This window comes from Dendropsophus ebraccatus, unplaced genomic scaffold (genome assembly GCF_027789765.1).
Source record: "Dendropsophus ebraccatus isolate aDenEbr1 unplaced genomic scaffold, aDenEbr1.pat pat_scaffold_2116_ctg1, whole genome shotgun sequence".
Classification (NCBI taxonomy): Eukaryota; Metazoa; Chordata; class Amphibia; order Anura; family Hylidae; genus Dendropsophus; species Dendropsophus ebraccatus.
Genome location: NW_027209558.1, coordinates 6050 through 18169, shown reverse-complemented (window position 1 = coordinate 18169; position 12120 = coordinate 6050). Strand labels below are relative to the sequence as shown.

Sequence of the window (12120 nt, the reverse complement as noted above, 5' to 3'; positions counted from 1 at the left end):
TGTGCAGCAACAAAATAAAGTCGAAGATTCGGCATGCCAAAGCACCCCTGCAGCTTGGAGCGGCGAAGGCAGAATACTTCAGCCTAACCCGCTTCCTGCCCCATATCAAACTCCCAAGCTTCACTTCGATCCGACGGATCCAGGCGTTGCTAATCCAGATTGGAGCGGCTCCGAAGAAGAACAACAGCTGAGGTAAAACTACCAATTTTATGATTGCAGCTCTATCCACCATGGAAAGCGGGAGCCTGGTCCAGATTTTAATACGCTTGTCTAAATTCCGCTCAAATGGGAACAGATTAGCAGGCCCATATTTCCCTGGATCTCTAGTGATAAGCACCCCTAGGTACTCTAATGCATCCGATTTTTTAAGAATCCTAACTTTCCCTATAGGGTCTTCTATTTCTTCATCTAATGGGAACAGGCAAGACTTCCCCCAATTAATCTCCAAGCCTGAAAAGCGACCATAGTCCTCTAGTGCGGAGACAAACCCCGGAAGAGCTCTCACCGGCTCTCTCATGAACAACAGAACATCATCCGCATAAAGTAGGATTTTACTCGAGTCGCCACCAAGGCCAAAGCCCTGGAATTCCGCATGTCGTCTTACCCATTCCGCCAGAGGCTCCATATAAACTGCAAATAGTAAAGGGGAGAGAGGACACCCTTTACGGGTTCCTCTAGACAAACTGAAAGAACGGGAAAGGGAACCATTAATAATCAATCTAGCCATGGGGTCGGAGTACAGCAACTTGACCCAGTCTAAAAAGGAACCACTAACCTCCATTTTTTCAAGAACTGACCAAAGAAAACCCCACTCCCACCCTGTCAAACGCCTTAGTAGCATCGAGTGACAGGATGGAGCGGGGCCCAGGACCGTTCCGACTGAATGGCAGCGAATACCTTTAAGATATTATCATGAACTGTTTTGTGCGGCATAAAGCCTCCCTGTTCTTCCCCAATAATGCTGGTAATAACGGAGTTTAGCCTCCGAGCCAGAATTTTAGCTAGTAATTTGACGTCAGTATTAAGGAGGGATATTGGGCGATAAGATGTTATCTCAACAGGATCCTTTCCCTTCTTTTTAATTAATACTATGTGAGCTTCTCTCATAGACTGAGGTAGCCTCCCTCCCTTCAAGGATTCATTAAAAACATCCAAAAGAATGGGCAAGACGACACCAGATAATTCCCTATAGAACTGTAACGGCAGTCCATCCGACCCCGGGGAGGAATTGCCTACAAAAGAGCCGAGCGCCTCACCGAGCTCCGCCAGGGTAATATCTCCGCACAGAACCTCCTTCTGCTCCAAGGATAAGACTGGTAAGTCCAGCTTGCTCAAAAATAATGATTGCTCCTCAGTGTTAGGGGAGGCCTCCGACTGATAGAGTTTGGAAAAAAAGGAGACAATCTCATCCTCAATCTCCAAATCAGTATTTACCATTACCCCTCCCTGCGTTTTCAATGCTCTGAAGGGGGCCTTCTCTAAATTGCCCTTGAGAATATTCGCCAGGATCTTATTGGGTTTTCCCCCTGCAGTGAAGTTACTCTGGCCCTGGAAAAAAATTCTATGTTGGGCTTTTTCTCTCAGAAGAGTCTCATAGTTCTTTGGGCAGTTTGTAACGCCAACCAAGGACTCCTGTGAGTCATTTTGCTCATACCGTAGTTTTTTCATCTCTACCTCCTCCAGCGCAACCTGTTCCTTTTTTCTAAAATCTCTCTTCTTAACCAGGATATCTCTAAAGAAAATACCTCTCATATATGCTTTCAACGCGTCCCAGGCAATTATAACCGGAGTAGATGTCTTATTGACAGACCAAAACCACGATATTTCACTACAGAACTCTTTGTTTTTATCAAGAACACTAAACCAGTGTGGGTTCATCCGAAATGGACTGCGGGCCCTTACATTTGTACTAAATTCGACCTCCAGTAAAATCGGAGAGTGATCCGACACTGACCTAGGTTCCGATTTAATTTTCTTTATAAAAGGAACAGAGTTCTCCTCACAGATAACCAAGTCTATCCTAGAGGCCGCTTGATGAGAAGTACTAAAACAGGTAAAGCCCGTAACCGCGGGGTACAGCCTGCGCCATGCGTCGACCCAACCCGCCTCGGAGCAAAACCTCCTGAGAGGGGTGGGGCCAAGGCCACGGCCGGTCGACCGCCCTCTGCGGTCCCTCTGAGAGTCCCATACACAATTATAATCCCCCATTGAGTAGAGTGCAGTATATTCCTTGTTATTCGCAAACCCAATCAATGCTTCCAGTACCACCGTTCTAAAGGGAGGAGCAATATAAATAAAAGACAAAATCACCGCCACCCCATTTAACTTACCATAAAGAAAAATATAACGGCCCTCCGGGTCAATTTTCTTACAAGTCAACTCAAAATCAATCGCTTTATGAACATAGACTGAGACGCCAGAGGAAAAGGAGGACAGGGTGGAGTGAAATTCATATTTAGCCCATCTTTTACAAATAACTTCCGCGTCCTTTGATATGTGAGTCTCTATCAGGGCTACTATTGCTGGTAAATGCCTTGTAATTACTCCCCAAATTGCATACTTCTTTACCCTGTCCGCCATTCCCCTGACGTTCCATGTCAAAATTCTAACCGGAGCCATTTAGAGACACACAAAAAAAAAAAAAAAAAAAAAAAAAACACCCCCACCCCCTCTGTCCAGGTCCCTCCCCCCCCCCCAAACCCCCCCCCCCCAATGTTGCCAACAATAGCAGCAACTCATCCTACACCTATACCAACCCGTCCATTCCCCCCCCCCCCCCGGCATCCCCCTCCCATGCATTAATTCAAAACATATCAATATTAAGTTAGATCCGGACTGAAATTGACAAATAACCTAACACTCGATGCCCTCTGCCTCTATCCACCTATCCACCTCCGCAGAAGAAGCGAAAAAGTGAACAGAGTTCTTATACACCACCCGGAGCCGGGCTGGAAATAACAGGGAAAAAGGGAGAGCAGCCTTAGATAGCCGTTTTTTAACCTCTCTATAAGAGGCTCTCTTAACCTGCGTTCCCCTAGAAAAATCAGGATAAAAAGAAATTTTAGCATCATTCCAAAGAATATCCCCCTTTGTTCTAGCAAGCTTCAGGAGAGCGTCTCTGTCAGAGGAACAAAGGACCTTAATAAGCATAGTTCGAGGGGGCGCCCCAGGAATGGGTTTTTTCCCAGGGATCCTATGAGCTCGCTCTAAACCAAACAGGGGAGAGAAGGAATCTGCCCCAAATAAGTCCAGCAACCATTTATGACAAAAAACCACCGGGGATTGCCCCTCCTCCCCCTCCGGAAGACCAACAATACGGACATTAGATCTACGAGAGCGGTCCTCCAAATCAGTTAACTTGTCCTTCAACCCCGAATTATCTTTCTTTAGTAGATTCATCTCCTTTTGAACCAGAGCCATAGAGCTTTCCAAGGGTGAGATTTGTTTTTCCATTGCTCCCATTTTATCACGAATATTAGAGAGGTCCTGCCGGACCAACATTATATCAGATGAAACAGTCCCCACTTGAGTAGTTAGGAGAGTTATAGCTTGGCTGCATTTGGATATCTCTGACAAGATCTCTTTCAGAACTCCCGGATCTACCCCTCCTCCAAGCCCCGTCTCTCCCCCGGGAATTTCAGAATGTACAGCAGAAACTTCCCCGGCAGACGTATTAAGAGATGAATCCAGCTTATTAAACCCCGGGGATTTCAAATATTTCCCAATCTTGGGGGGTGAGATAGGCTCCTTGGCCGCCATCCCTTTGCCTGCTTTCTTACTCTGGGCTTTGGTAGCCATGGGGAGAGGACACCAGGGGTATTCGCTTATCAACCCGCGTACAGTTATTATACTTCCCAGATGTTCCGGGGATGCAGGGAAGAAACCCCTCAGGTTACAATCCAGCCACGGGTAGACTTGCCGGTCCCCCAGGAAACGAATATAACGGTTAGAAGCCAAGATGCAGCCACAGAGCAGCACTCCGTCCTTTCAGCAAAGGGGAACCTTTAGAGGGCAAACCAAAGGGTAGCAAGGTTAGCACCCAGGGGGCATAAGCATAGTAAAGTCAGGTCATTATCCATTGAATCTGAAACCCCCTTATCACCCGGAATCCAGCCCCGGAGATGTCCACAGCAACAGCAGAGATAGGGTAAAGGCACAGTACCTTAATTGCAGGACACAGGGGTCAAACAGGAGGCAGGGAGGCGAGAAATGAACTCCAAGGGCCGCACATACCACAGCAAATCCATCGCTTTAAACGCGGTCCGAGCGTGCAGCCCATCCCCCGCTTTCATAGGCTCCCGGCAGTCAGCTGACAGAAATCCTCGGCCGCGTCACTGCACATGACCGCCGGCCGGATCCGAGGCCACGAGCGCCCCCGATAAGAGCCGAATCGGCACCGGAGACGTCCGCAGCAAGACCCCATCCAGAAAGGGCCATCCTGGAGCCGGACCATCACACCTTGCCGGGGTCCGGGGCGCAGATCCCGCAAACCGGACGCTCGGCACCTGGACGCATGGAGGGGAGAGGTAGGAGGCGGGGAGGAGGAGGAGCGGCGCGGCACCTACGTCATGCCGCCGGCGTCCCACTCAGCTCACCCAGGCAGTAAACTCAACTTTAGTGATCAGTGCCAGGCAGCAGCTGCCAAGGCTAATAAAATAATGGGGTGCATCAAAAGAGGTATAGATGCTAAAGATGAGAACATAGTTTTGCCTCTTTATAAATCACTAGTCAGACCACATATGGAATACTGTGTACAGTTTTGGGCACCGGTATACAAGAAGGACATAGGTGAACTGGAGCGGGTGCAGAGGAGGGCAACAAAGGTCATTAAGGGAATGGGTGGGTTACAGTACCAAGACAGGTTATCAAGCTTGGGGTTATTTACGCTAGAAAAAAGACGTCTTAGGGGCGATCTGATCACAACGTACAAATATATGAATGGACAGTACAGAGATCTTTGTAGTGGTCTTTTTACTCCTAGGTCTGTAACAATGACAAGGGGGCATCCTCTACGTCTAGAGGAAAGAAGATTTCATCATCTGCATCGACACGGGTTCTTTACTGTACGAGCGGTAAGACTGTGGAACTCTCTGCCACATGAGGTTGTCATGGCCGATTCACTAAATAAGTTCAAGGGAGGCCTTGATACTTTTCTTGAACAATATAATATTACAAGTTATGGGCATTAGATTTCTGGTGATACGTTGATCCGAGGATTGTTCTGGTTGCCATTGCAGTCGGGGGGGGGGGGGGGGGGGGAGTTTCTCCCTGTGGTGGGGCGGTTGTCTTCTGCCCCATAGGGTTTTTCGCCTTCCTGGATCAACACAGTAGGATTCACCTAGGTTGAACCTGATGGACTCTTGTCTTCTTTCAACCTTATTTACTATGTTAATATGTTACTATGTTACTATGTAACCACCCCAGATTGTCTGCAACCACCCCAGATTGTCCATAACCATACCAGATTGTCCGTAACCACCCCAGATTGTCCGTAACCATACCAGATTGTCCGTAACCACCCCAGATTGTCTGTAACCACCCCACGTTGCCCGTAACCACAGCAGGTTGCCTGTAACCACCCTAGATTGTCTGTAACCACAGCAGGTTGTTCGTATCCACCCCACGTTGCCCGTAACCACCCCAGGTTGCCTGTAACCACCCCAGGTTGCCGTAACCACAGCAGGTTGCCCGTGACCACCCAATGTTGACCGTATCCACCCCAGATTACCTGTAACCACCCCAGGTTGCCCATAACCACCTCCAGATTACCCGGAACCACCTCAGACTGCCCGTAACCACCTCCAGATTACCCGTAACCACCCCAGACTGTCCGTAAGCACCCCACATTACCTGTAATCTCATTTTTTTATTTTATTTTAGTAACTGCGCTATTCTAATAACTATTACTAGCTGCGGTTTTGTTTCAGCAAATTGGCGCTCCTTCCCTTCTAAACCCTGCTGTGTGCCCATACAGTGGTTTAGGCCCAAATATGGGGTACCTTTGTACTCAGAACATGCATTACAGATTTTGGGGTACATTTTTTCTCCTGTTCCTTGTGAAATTTAGAAATTTTAAACTAAACCAACATATTATTGGAAAAATTAAAGTTTTTTTATTTTTACTGGCAAATTTTGAATACTTTACCTGTGTGGCCAAAATGCTCATCCTACCCCAAGATGAATTCTTTGAGGGGTGTACTTTCCAAAATGGGGTGACTTTTGGGGGGGTTCTATTCTGTAGACACTATAGGGGCGCTGCAAACGTACCTGGCGCTCAGAAACTTCTTTAGAAAAATTTGCACGTAAAATGCTAATTGGCGCTCCTTCCCTTCTGAGCCCTGCTGTGTGCCCATACAGGGGTTTATGCCTACATATGGGGTACCGTTCTACTCAGGAGAACCTGTGTTACAGATATTGGGGTGAATTTTCTCTCCTGTTCCTCGTGAAATTGAGAGATTTCAAACTAAAGAAACATATTATTGGAAAAATTCGAGTTTTTCATTTTTACTCTCTACTTTTGAATACTTTCCTCTAATACCTGTGGGGTCAAAATGCTCACCACACCCCAAAATGAATTCATTGAGGGGTGCACTTTGCAAAATTGGGTGACTTTTGGCGAGATTTTACTCCGCTGGCACTACAGGGGCACTGCAAACACACCTGGCGCTCAGAAACTTCTTAATCAAAATCTGCATTGAAAAAGCTAATTGGCGCTCCTTTCCTTCTGAGCCCCGCTGTGTGCCCATGCACATGAGGTACCTTTTTACTCAGGAGAACCTGTGTTACAAATTTTGGGGTACTTTTTCTCTTGTTCCTCGTGAAATTGAGAAATTTCAAACTAAACGAACATATTATTGGAAAAATTAGGAGTTTTTCATTTTTACTGTCTAATTTTGAATACTTTTCTCTAACACCTGTGGGGTCAAAATGCTCATCCTACCCCAAGATGAATTCTTAGAGGGGTGCACTTTCCAAAATGGGGTGACTTATGGGGGGTTTTCTCTCTGCTGACACTACAAGGGCTCTGCAAATGCACCTGGCGCTCGGAAACTTCTTTAGCAAAATCTGCAATGGCAAAGCTAATTGGCGCTCCCTTCCTTCTGAGCCCTGCTGTGTGCCCATACAGTGGCTTACGCCCACATATGGGGTACGGTAGTACTCAAGAGAACCTGCGTTACACATTTTGGGGTGCTTTTTCTCTCGTGTTCCTTTTGAAAATGAGAAACTTTAATCTAAACGTATATATTATTGGAAAATTTTAATTTTTCATTTTTTTTACGGCCTAATGGTGAATACTTTCCTCCAGCCCCTGTAGGGTTAAAATGCTCATTATACCCATAGATTAATTCTTTAAGGTGTGCAGTTTCCAAAATGGGGTCACTTATGGGGGTTTTCCAGTATACAAACCTCCTAAATGAACTTAAAAAAGAACTGGTCCCTAAAAAAAATCAGTTTTAGAAACTTTCACGAAAATGTGGTAATTTGCTGATAAATTTCTAAGCCCCGTAACACCCTAAAAAAGTAAAATATGTTTATGAAATGAAGCCATAATAAAGAGGACATATCGGTAATGTGACTTAGTAACTAATTTATGTGATACGACTTTCTTTTTTTAGAAGCAGAGAATTTCAAAGTTCATAAAATGCTAATTATTTTTATTTTTCATGATATTTTGATGTTTTTCACAAAAAACACACAAAGTAGTGACCAAATTTTGCCACTAATATAAAGTGCCATATGTGACGAAAAAACTGTCTCAGAATCGCTAGCATACGTCAAAGCATCACTGAGCTATAAGCGCATAAAGTGAGACAGGTCAGATTTTGAAAAATGAGCCTGGTCTTTTAGGTGCAAATAGGCTTGGTCTTGAAGGGGTTAAATAGAAATACATTACAAATCTATATAACTTAATGAAACCAGTTGATTTTAAAGAAATTATTTTTGCCAGAGTACCCCTTTAATAAATGACTAAAGAAAAAAACTATAGACAACTATCTAAGACATTCTTAATAACTCTGGGTAATTGAGTCTGTCTGGAATAATATAACAGGAGGCTTTAAGCAAGCCTACATCCATAGAAGGTATGGGGTTAGTTCTCCAAGATGTCTGCAACAACCTCTGCTGAGATACTTCAAAAACTGTGTGTAAGTACCTATAAGAATTGATGCTGTTCTGCAGGTCAGTAATGATCTGATTTTGTTTTCTCTTCTGTTCACTCACTTTGCATATTGTTAACTGTTAAAAAAACCCATTAACATTATTGCCCAGATTTTCTTAAACTATGTAACTGCAAACTTTGAGTAGACAATCTTTAAAGGGGTATTCCACCCATAATCTTTTTTTTTTTTTTTTTTTTTTTGTATTGTTAACCCTTTGAGGACCAGGCCCAAAATGACCCAGTGAACCGCACAAATTTTGATCTTAGTGTTTTCCTTTTTTCCTCCTCCCCTTCTAAGAGCTCTAGCACTTTCATTTTTTTTTATTTACAGGGCCATGTAAGGGGTAGAGATAAGCCAATAGTGAAATATTCAATTCGATTAGATTCAATTCAAATAGCTCCTAATATTCGACTATTCGGTCGAATATCGAATCCCATTATAGTCTATGGGAGAAAAATCCTTGGGACCTGGAAATCAAGATTCAACGAATCGGAGGTCACCAAGTCCAAGACCTCTTTAGAAAGTGATGCAAACACCTCTGGAATGCATCTGGGAAAGCAGGGAAGCAGTATTTTACAAGGCACGGTATTAGCGGCAATTAGCAATTGCCAGCAATAATGCCGATCCCTGTAATAGTTAATATTTAATTATTAAAACAAAGCTTTGTTCTAAAAAAGATATTTTTGTTGTTCAATAGCTTAATTAAAATGAATCCATGCTTTTGCAATTAAATATACTGTTAACAAAAAAATAAATACGGTATATAAATAAATGTATATATATATTTATTTATTTACCTTATATTTAATTGCAAAAGTATGTATTTGTTTTAATTAGGCTATTGAACAACGAAAATAACTTTATTAGAATGAAAATGTGTTTTATTATTAAATATTAACTATTACAGGAAGCTCTATTAATGCCAGCAATTTCTATTGCCGATAATAAAGCTCAATGTAATAATTAATACTTTACTTTAATTAAAATAGCAAATGTTTCTTCTAATAAAATAGCAAATGTTTCTTCTAGCAACATTAGAAGAAACATTTTGATTTTTTTTTTATATAAAACGGTCAACAAGGGGTGTGGGGGTTTTTTTATTTGAATAAAAAATATTTTTCACTTGTGTCTTGCCTTTATTTCTTTACTATATAGACTTAGTAGGGGAAGCTGTCTAATATACGGAATCCAATACTAAGTCGGGGCTTAGTGTTAGCCGGTATAAAATGGCTAACACTAAACCCCCCATTATTACCCCAGTACCCAATGTACCGGTGAAAAGCCCGGTGCCAGTGGTCCCGGAGTGTCACAATTGGCACTCCTGGACTGGGCAGCCGCAGGCTTTTAATAATAAGGCTGGGGAGGGCCAAAAACAATGGCCCTTTCCACCCTGGTGTTACTAGGCTGTTGTTGCTTGGTTTTTAACCCGGCTGGTTGTGAAAATAGGTAGGACTCTACACGCTTTTTTAAAATTATTTATAAAAAAAAAGGGGTAGTGTATTAGTGATTTTAACTTTCTTTTTAACACATTTTAAGTCCCTTAGGGGGACTTTTACATACATTAGTTTGATTTCTACACTAATCATTGCTATGCCATAGGCATAGCATTGATCAGTGTGATAGGCGATCTGCTCATTTAAGCCTGCCTGTGCAGGCTTCAGTGAGCAGATCGCCGATGGGGACCGCACAGAGGAAGGTAAGAGACCTCCGGAGGTCCGTTTTGAACGATTCGGGACCCCTGCAGTCACACTGCGGGGGTCCCGATCGGTAAGTCCCGATCAGTAAGGTCACTTACACTTAAAACGCCACGTACACTTAAACAATCGCGGCGTTTAAGGAGTTAATGACACCACTGCAGCATGAATCGCTGCAGCCTGTCATTAATGGTGAGGTGCCGGCCCCCACCTCCTATGAAGCTCGCTCCGCTCCAGAGCTCGCTTCATAGCAGAAACACCCTGGACGTACAGTTACGCCCAGGGTCGTCTGGTGACAGACATCCATGACGTGACTGTATGTGCAGGGTCGTCTAGGGGTTAAATAGCCTACCCATATGTCAATATAGTGCTCAAAGCAAGTAATTAGGTGTTTTGAGCTATTTTCAAGGGCGTAACTACCACTGTAGCAGCCATAGCAGCTGTTATAGGGCCCGCGATATCATGGGCCCCCTGAGCCGTCATCATCTGCAACACTAGGTGGCCTACTGGGTTCTGCAGATGTCCCTTTACTGCAAGCACTCCTGACGAGTGCTTGCAGTTATGCAGCTATGACTACACTTGACGGCTTAGTGGTCAGTCAGGAAGGGGGGGCAATCAAAAGTTTGCTCCAGTCATCTATAGCCTATGGCTATGGCTGTATCCCAGTTTTCAAGGTGGTCCTCCCGCTGAATCCACCCGCTGCACGGAGCGGGCAGACAGCGGGAATCATTACCGAGGGTTCGTACGAACCCGAACAGAACTCGGTTCGGACCATCCCTACTAACATCCATTGTTTCCATTGACTTCAATTGAAATCATTAAAGACTGAAAACAACTGCCATTGTTTTGAATATCAAATAATGTCTGTTATTTAAATTTTTAAAAACTGTGTGCGAACCAGTGTGTGGCCTTACTTTGCATTTGTCCAGAGCCTGCCTAAAACTTTTGCACAGTATTGTATGTAGGTCATGAGGTGGTCTAAGAAAACAAAATAATATACCATAAATGTCATGTAAGCTACTAACGTTTACACCTAGACATCTAAAAATACTATTGATAACTCTATTGATAGTCTATTGAAACTTTTGATTTACTAGGAAGATAATGATTCAATATGGAAATACCTGACTTTCCTGCTCACTGGTGCTGTCAACACAAGAATCTGCAGTGGTAAATAAAAGTATAGGAAATCAGGATGAACAATAGCCTATGATGTTTAAAGGTTAGTCCTACCTTTCACATTCATTGTATATCCTCAGAATAAACCATAAGGCTATGTTCACACAACGTATAACAACGGCCGTTCTGTGACGCGGCCGAGTATAGTATGCAGATTTCTACCGAGACTAGAAAAGATGGTGTTGTCACAGTAATTAAAAGGGCCTGGGTGCTGAGAAATTCCATTTAAAGCTTTCCTTACACTCTTCTGTTGCACACATTGGTAGAGATAAATCTGTGTAAAATTTAGACTGGTGCAAACTGGCCACAGTAACCAATCACAGCTCAGCTTCCAGCTCTGGTGAAAGGAAAAAGGGGCACCAGTCTAAATTTTACACCCTTTGATAAATCTCCCCCATTAAGTTAATAGTAACTTGTCACAAGAAGAAGTGGTGACTGACTGCTGAAGATGATTGTGTGTCAAACCATTGTAAGCCTGCTGCAGCACTGATCAATGGAGGACCTTCTTAAACAACGATATACCGACATAATCACCAGGGTTGTTGTCACTTTGGAGACAACCTAACACATCACAAAGTTTGTTAAATCAGTTGCTTGTAGATAAGTGTTCATTTATGAATACTGTGTAATAAGCTTACATAATATGTATTGTACAGTACTGTAAACACTTACCAGAAACTAAAGTGTAAGGCTCAACATATATTGTGAACACATATGGAAATGGTTGGAGTAATTTTTGTCCATGTTTAAACCTTAGACGAGAAGCACTGTCCCATTTACTCTTGTCTGGGGTATAGAAGTCAAAGAAAAAGAAGTGTTACAAAATAAGAAACACAATCTATAACTTCATAACATGAGTTCTGGTCAATCTGTTTTTATCAGATATTCTATTTAAAGAAAACTATCAGCAAGTTAGAAGCCTCCTGCTGATATGTCCCTATACCGCACAGGGTGCTGAGGATGAGGGTAATTTTCTTATCTTAATCCTCTGCGTCATTTCGGGGACATCCCTTTGGAATCAGTATCCAAAAAATTCAAAAAAGCCGCTTTACAGAGGGGAGGGGTTTCCTCCTATTGGGGGCCAGCCG

General features: G+C 43.5%; 1 long non-coding RNA gene across 1 annotated transcript; it reads right to left on the bottom strand.

Moving 5' to 3' along the window:
• Nucleotides 1–10767: 10767 nt before the first annotated feature.
• LOC138775822 (uncharacterized) lies at nt 10768–11812 on the bottom strand. Its single transcript, XR_011360656.1, has 3 exons — nt 11705–11812; nt 10978–11015; nt 10768–10831 (listed from the first exon to the last, which is right to left on the bottom strand). It is a non-coding gene; the product is annotated as an uncharacterized lncRNA (long non-coding RNA).
• Between the last annotated feature and the right edge of the window lie 308 nt (nt 11813–12120).